This window comes from Mirounga leonina, unplaced genomic scaffold, assembly GCF_011800145.1.
Source record: "Mirounga leonina isolate KUSES-001 unplaced genomic scaffold, KU_Mleo_1.0 Mir_170, whole genome shotgun sequence".
Classification (NCBI taxonomy): Eukaryota; Metazoa; Chordata; class Mammalia; order Carnivora; family Phocidae; genus Mirounga; species Mirounga leonina.
Genome location: NW_023270433.1, coordinates 5,396,157 through 5,402,156, shown reverse-complemented (window position 1 = coordinate 5,402,156; position 6,000 = coordinate 5,396,157). Strand labels below are relative to the sequence as shown.

The following is a 6,000-nucleotide window of genomic DNA, read 5'->3' as shown; positions in this document are numbered from 1 at the left end:
ATCTATAGGTATTTTATATATAAAAGTAAGGAGGAGGGGGAGCCTGGATGGCTCAGTCAGGTACGCATCTGACTCTTGATTTCGGCTCGGGTCATGATCTTGGGGTTGTGGGATCAAGCCCCTCGATGGGCAAAAGATGTCTTACATCTTTTGTCTTTAGCTGAGCTGTTTTGGGTCTGTCCCATGCATGAGCGTGAGTAGTTCAAAGGTCAGTTAGAAATGTGAGTGTAGGGAGCTTGGAGATCACCCCATACCTCTCTGTCTTCTAGGATTACTCACTCTCTTCGGCATTCAGTTTTCTGGCTTCACTTTTCTGATTTGCCAAGTCAGAAATACTGTGTGTTTTTAAATGCATGTTCCTACTCTCTCTGCATATATGACATAAGTCAGAGTATCCAAAAACAAGAAATTGCTAAAGGCAATAATTTGGAAACATGCAACAGTAAATAAAATGATTACAGGAACTTTAAAAAAGGACTTTTTTCAAAATGATTCCTGAGTATGCCAGAAAATTCAGACAGTCAACATAGCATTTTGATGATAAAAAGGAAAGGAATCTGTTATCTGGCAGTGGAATAACTTGGTCACTTTACAGAAAGATAACCCAAATTTGTATTTTCTTTTTTGCCTGTTATCCATCTATTTTCAGTAAGAGATTTATAAGTCCTTTTCTTTATGAATAAATTTATTAACATTGAACCAACATTGCCATGATTTTTAAAAACAATTCATTATTTCCTTCAAATTCACCATCTATAGGCAGAGTTTGTTTTCCTCAGACCCTTTATATTTACCATTAATAATTTACCCTCAAATTCGTCTTTTGTTATCTCTTATCATTTATTAACTTTTGATTTAATCAATATACTAGGTATGTATATTAGATCAATATAATAGAAATAGATAACTGTGATGATAAGAATAAAGCTTTTAACTAGTTGTAAAATATAACTAATTGTATCAGTACATTAAATAAAATAATGTATAGATTATATTGATTTACCATCTTAATGAACTAACATTTTCCTTAATGAAAAAAATTAGACAAACCACATTTATTGTGTTATACACATATTTTGTTTCTTTGTCACCATTTATATTAAGTACCAACTTTAAAGTTAAAAGTTTTTAGAAAGCTCGAAGACAGGAAATCAGGAACTGTCTAGCAATTTCTTTCCATGAGCATACATTTTATGTCACTTTAACAAATTTTAAGATGGCAAAATAAGCATGGATCTAGCATCATTTAGAGAAATTTACGCATTCAGTTAATCTATAGGTATTTTATATATAAAAGTAAGGAGGAGGGGGAGCCTGGGTGGCTCAGTCAGGTAAGCATCTGACTCTTGATTTCGGCTCGGGTCATGATCTTGGGGTTGTGGGATCAAGCCCCTCGTTGGGCTCTGCACTGGGCATGGAGCCTGGTTAAGATTCTTTCTCCCCCCGCCCCGTCCCTCTCCCCTTACCCCCCTTTCAAAAAAAAAAAAATTAAGTAAGGAGGAGGAGCCTCTGGCTCAGTCGGTGGAGCATACAACTCTTGATCTTGGGGTTATGAATTCAAGCCCCATGTTGGGTGTAGAGATTACTTAAAAATAAAATCTTAAAAAAAAAAAAATAAGGAGGGCGCCTGGGTGGCTCAGTTGGTTAAGCGACTGCCTTCGGCTCAGGTCACGATCCTGGAGTCCCAGGATCGAGTCCCGCATCAGGCTCCCTGCTCAGCGGGGAGTCTGCTTCTCCCTCTGATCCTCCCCCTTCTCATGTGCTCTCTCTCTCTCTCAAATAAATAAATAAAATCTTTAAAAAAAAAAAAAATAAGGAAGGGTAATTTAAAACTATATGTGGTGCCCAGTGTTTGGATCTTTTCCTTTAATTAGAAACTGTCCATATTTCCAAGGATTATTAATTAACTCAATTTATTATTAGTTTAAGAGATCTTTAAGTTGACCTAAACATCTGGAAATTAAAATTTAGGTCAACGCATCAAATATTTATAATTTGAAACATAAGAATTTATTAGATGAAATAATTTTTAAAATATAAGTTCTTTTAATTAAATACAGTTCTATAGTTTTGTAATTTTAAACAATTTGTGGGAACAGTGAGATCTTACTGAACCCTTAGAATTACTATTATTAATTTAGAAGCTTTAAATCATGAGAAATTAAATCTAAGTCTTACATTAATTATTACAGTAACATTTTTATATCATAATAAAATCAGGAGGAAACATGAAGTTATTTTTAAGCTAATTTAAACTTAACTCTTCTTTATAGTCCAAAGAATCATCTAACTGTCGGGAATATAACATAAAATTTTAATATAAATAGACCTATTATGGTCATATATCCAAAAAGATTTTTTTTTTTTTTTAAAGATTTTTATTTATTTGAGACAGAGAGAATGAGAGAGAGAGCACATGAGAGGGGGGAGGGTCAGAGGGAGAAGCAGGCTCCCTGCTGAGCAGGGAGCCCGATGCGGGACTCGATCCCGGGACTCCAGAACCATGACCTGAGCCGAAGGCAGTCGCTTAACCGACTGAGCCACCCAGGCGCCCCTCCAAAAAGATTTTTAAGACTCTTGGATATACCAAGCTCTAAGTATAGGAACCAAGACTATTGCCCAAACTCACACTTAAACTTTTTCTTTTGCGTTAGTTCAGCAAGGGAAAAGTAGAAGCACAAATAGTTTAATTTTTTTCTCTTTTTTTATGGAAATTATGGACTGTTTATCTGTACTAGGTATTTCTTCGGTATGTACATGATGACAGAATAATTATTTATGATTAATTGATCTCCAAAGTTTCCCAAGGAAAGAGAAAAAATGGGGAAGGAAGGAAGTGAGAGGAAGCTGGCTCACACAGACACAAATGGCTGGTTATCTTCTCCCTGTGAGGAAGGGAAGAGACTTAGATACAAGAAAACCTATCTGACTTGCCCACTCAAACCCACAAGAACTAAAGTCAGTATATCTGGTTCACATAGTAATTCAGGTCCTTGACAGTCCTATTAAGCCATGTCCTTAAAAAGCCAGGATTTATTAATAAATAAGGGAAAAAAGAGGGAGATCTCCTGGTTAAACAAAGTGATATGTCTTTTATTTTTTATTTTTATTATTTTTTTAAGATTTTATTTATCAGAAAGAGAGCACTCACAAGCAGGGGGAAGCAGCAGGCAGAGGGAGAAGCAGGCTCCCCACTGAGCAAGGAGCCCGATGCAGGACTCCATCCCAGGACCCCGGGATCACGATCTGAGCCAAAGGCAGACGATTAACCAACTGAGCCATCCAGGTGCCCCTTCATAACAAAATTTTCAAAGTGATAACTGCAGTTTTGGGTTGGTGGAATTATACCAGTTAGAAATGCATATGAGTGGGGCGCCTGGATGGCTCAGTTGGTTAAGCGACTGCCTTCGGCTCAGGTCATGATCCTGGAGTCCCTGGATCGAGTCCCGCATCCGGCTCCCTGCTCGGCAGGGAGTCTGCTTCTCCCTCTGACCCTCCCCGCTCTCATGTGCTCTCTCTCTCATTCTCTCTCAAATAAATAAATAAAATCTTAAAAAAAAAAAAGAAATGCATATGAGTGAAAATACGAAGAGAGCAGGTGTTTGGTCCAGAAGGCCAGACTAAGAAGACCTCACAAGAATGAGGTCAGTGAGGCTGGTACTTACATAAATCTAATATCTCCAGAATCTGGTCAAAGACAGCATCACAAAGTGGAATCCCAGTGACCCCGCCAATAATAGTTGTCTGTTAGTATCCTTAGAGAACAGGGCTCATGGAACTTCCCTATAACACCATTTGCTTAACAGTAGAATTAGGTTATTAGCTCAGCCAACCCAACCAATCAATAATGAGTGGCTGTATACAGGACTTGGCCCTAGGTATACAAAGATGGATCAGACATAAGACATAGTTTTAGCCCCCAAGAGCTCACAGCTTAGCTCTTTTTTTGAGCAAAATATTGCTTAAATTGTTGTCTTCATGGTGGGATAAATCTGCCTTGGAATCAATCCAAAGTGATTTGATTACCATAATATAGTTGCACTAATAAGACTTGAATTCCAAAAAACCCCATTTTAGATTCTAGCATTTTGCAGAATATTAGGATTCTCATTTTTTTTTTAAGATTTTATTTGTTTATTTGACAGAGATAGCAAGAGCAGGAACACAAGCAGGGGGAGTGGGAATGGGAGAGGGAGAGGGAGAAGCAGGCCTCCCGCTGAGCAGGGAGCCCAGGACCCTGGGATCATGACCCGAGCCGAAGGCAGATGCTTAAAGATTGAGCCACCCAGGCACCCCTAGGATTCTCATTCTATGTTAAGCCAGGCCAGACCTATTTTCTTTGATGACTATTTAAAAAATAAAATAATGCATTTGCTAGTTTAAAAATTATATATATATATATAAACTAGTAGATTGAGAAGTTTTACTCTGGTCCTTGAACTTTTCTACCTGGTTATCCCATTATCATTTCTTCCATGAATTAACACTGTAATTAGTTTCTTACATATTTATATATTTTCCATTGTTATTTTGTGCATATATAAGCAAATATAAATGTATATATTTTTTAATCCCATTCTTACACAAAAGCTAGCTTACCAGTTTAAAGGCTGTCAGGCAGAAGGAATTCTTCCTTGGAGAAGTGAACAAAGAACAGATTGGATAACTATAAAACAAACAGGAAGATGGTAGATGAAATTCCACATTATGTTGTTATTATATTATATTAAGTAAAAAGTCTAAGCATCCCAATAAGAAGTAGGGGTTGTCAGATTGCATGAAAAAGTAAGACCCATTCAGATGCTGCCTAAATTGAACTTGCTTTTTTTTTTTTAGATTTTGGAGCACAAGGAGGGGGAGCAGCGGGCAGAGGGAGCAGCAGGCTTCCTGCTGAGCAAGGAGCCCCATGCGGGACTCGATCCCAGGACCCTGGGATCAACCCGGGCCGAAGGCAGACGCCCAACCAACTGAGCCACCCAGGAGTCTTGAACCTGCTTTTAGTACAAAGATACAAACAGGTTAAAAGCAAAAGGGTGGGAAAAGATGTACCATGTTAACATTAATCAAAAGAAAACTGAGTAGCAAAGTGAGTTTTAAAACAAATTACCAAGGATAATGATAAAGGGGTTAATTCATTAAGAAAATATAATCCTAAATGTTTATATATAAATAGAGATTCAAAAGACATGAATCAAAAACTGATAGAACTGCAAGAAATTCACAATTATAACTGGAGATTTTAACACCTCTCAATAACTGATAGAACAAGTAGACAGAAAATTAGTAAGGGAATAGGAGATTTGAACAGTGTAATCAACGAATGTGACTTCATTTATGTTTATGGAACACTCTACCCCAGAACAGTGGAATACACATTCTTTTCAAGTGCAGATGGAACTGTTACCAAGACAAACCATTTTCTGGGCCATTAGAAAAGTCTCAAAAGTCTCAATATATGTAAGCTGGTTCAATTTATAGAAGGTATGATCCCTGACCACAGTGGAATTCAATGAGGAATCAGTGACAGCAAGATGTCAGGAAGATCTTTCAACTGCTTGGAAACTAGATAGCATTTTCAAATAAACCATGAATCAAAGAATAAAAAATCAAAAGTAAAATTAGCAAGTATTCAGAACTGAATGTAGGTGAAAATGTAACATAAAGTTTGTGGGATGGAGCAAAAGGAGAATTTATATAACACTAAATCCTTATATTAGAAAAGAAAAAAGGTCTCAAATGATCTTGGGTTTCTACCTTAAGAACTAGAAAAATAGGGGCACCTGGGTTGCTCAGTCATTAAGCATCTGCCTTCGGCTCAGGTCATGATCCCAGGGTCCTGGGATCAAGCCCCACATCGGGCTCCCTGTTCCGCAGGAAGCCTGCTTCTCCCTTTCCCTCCCCCCCCCCCCCCCCCCCACTCCCTGCTTGTGTTCCCTCTTTCACTGTCTCTCTCTCTCTCTCTCTCTGTCAAAATAAATAAATAAAATCTTTAAAAAAAAA

The 6,000-nt window shown here is 37.6% G+C and overlaps 1 protein-coding gene and 1 long non-coding RNA gene across 6 annotated transcripts in view; one reads left to right on the top strand and one right to left on the bottom strand.

Moving 5' to 3' along the window:
- The window catches only part of ABL1 (ABL proto-oncogene 1, non-receptor tyrosine kinase), a 136,036-nt gene that overhangs the window by 70,785 nt on the left and 59,251 nt on the right, over nucleotides 1–6,000 (top strand). The gene's annotated exons all lie outside the window — the stretch shown is intronic.
- The window catches only part of LOC118017581, an 85,468-nt gene that overhangs the window by 66,164 nt on the left and 13,304 nt on the right, over nucleotides 1–6,000 (bottom strand). For 2 of the 3 annotated variants that reach the window (XR_004681191.1, XR_004681192.1), the window contains exon 5: nucleotides 4,600–4,666. This is a non-coding gene — a long non-coding RNA (uncharacterized LOC118017581). Of the gene's footprint in view, nucleotides 1–2,702; nucleotides 2,886–4,599; nucleotides 4,667–6,000 lie in introns of those variants that run through there. The other variant, XR_004681190.1, reaches the window with a different exon arrangement.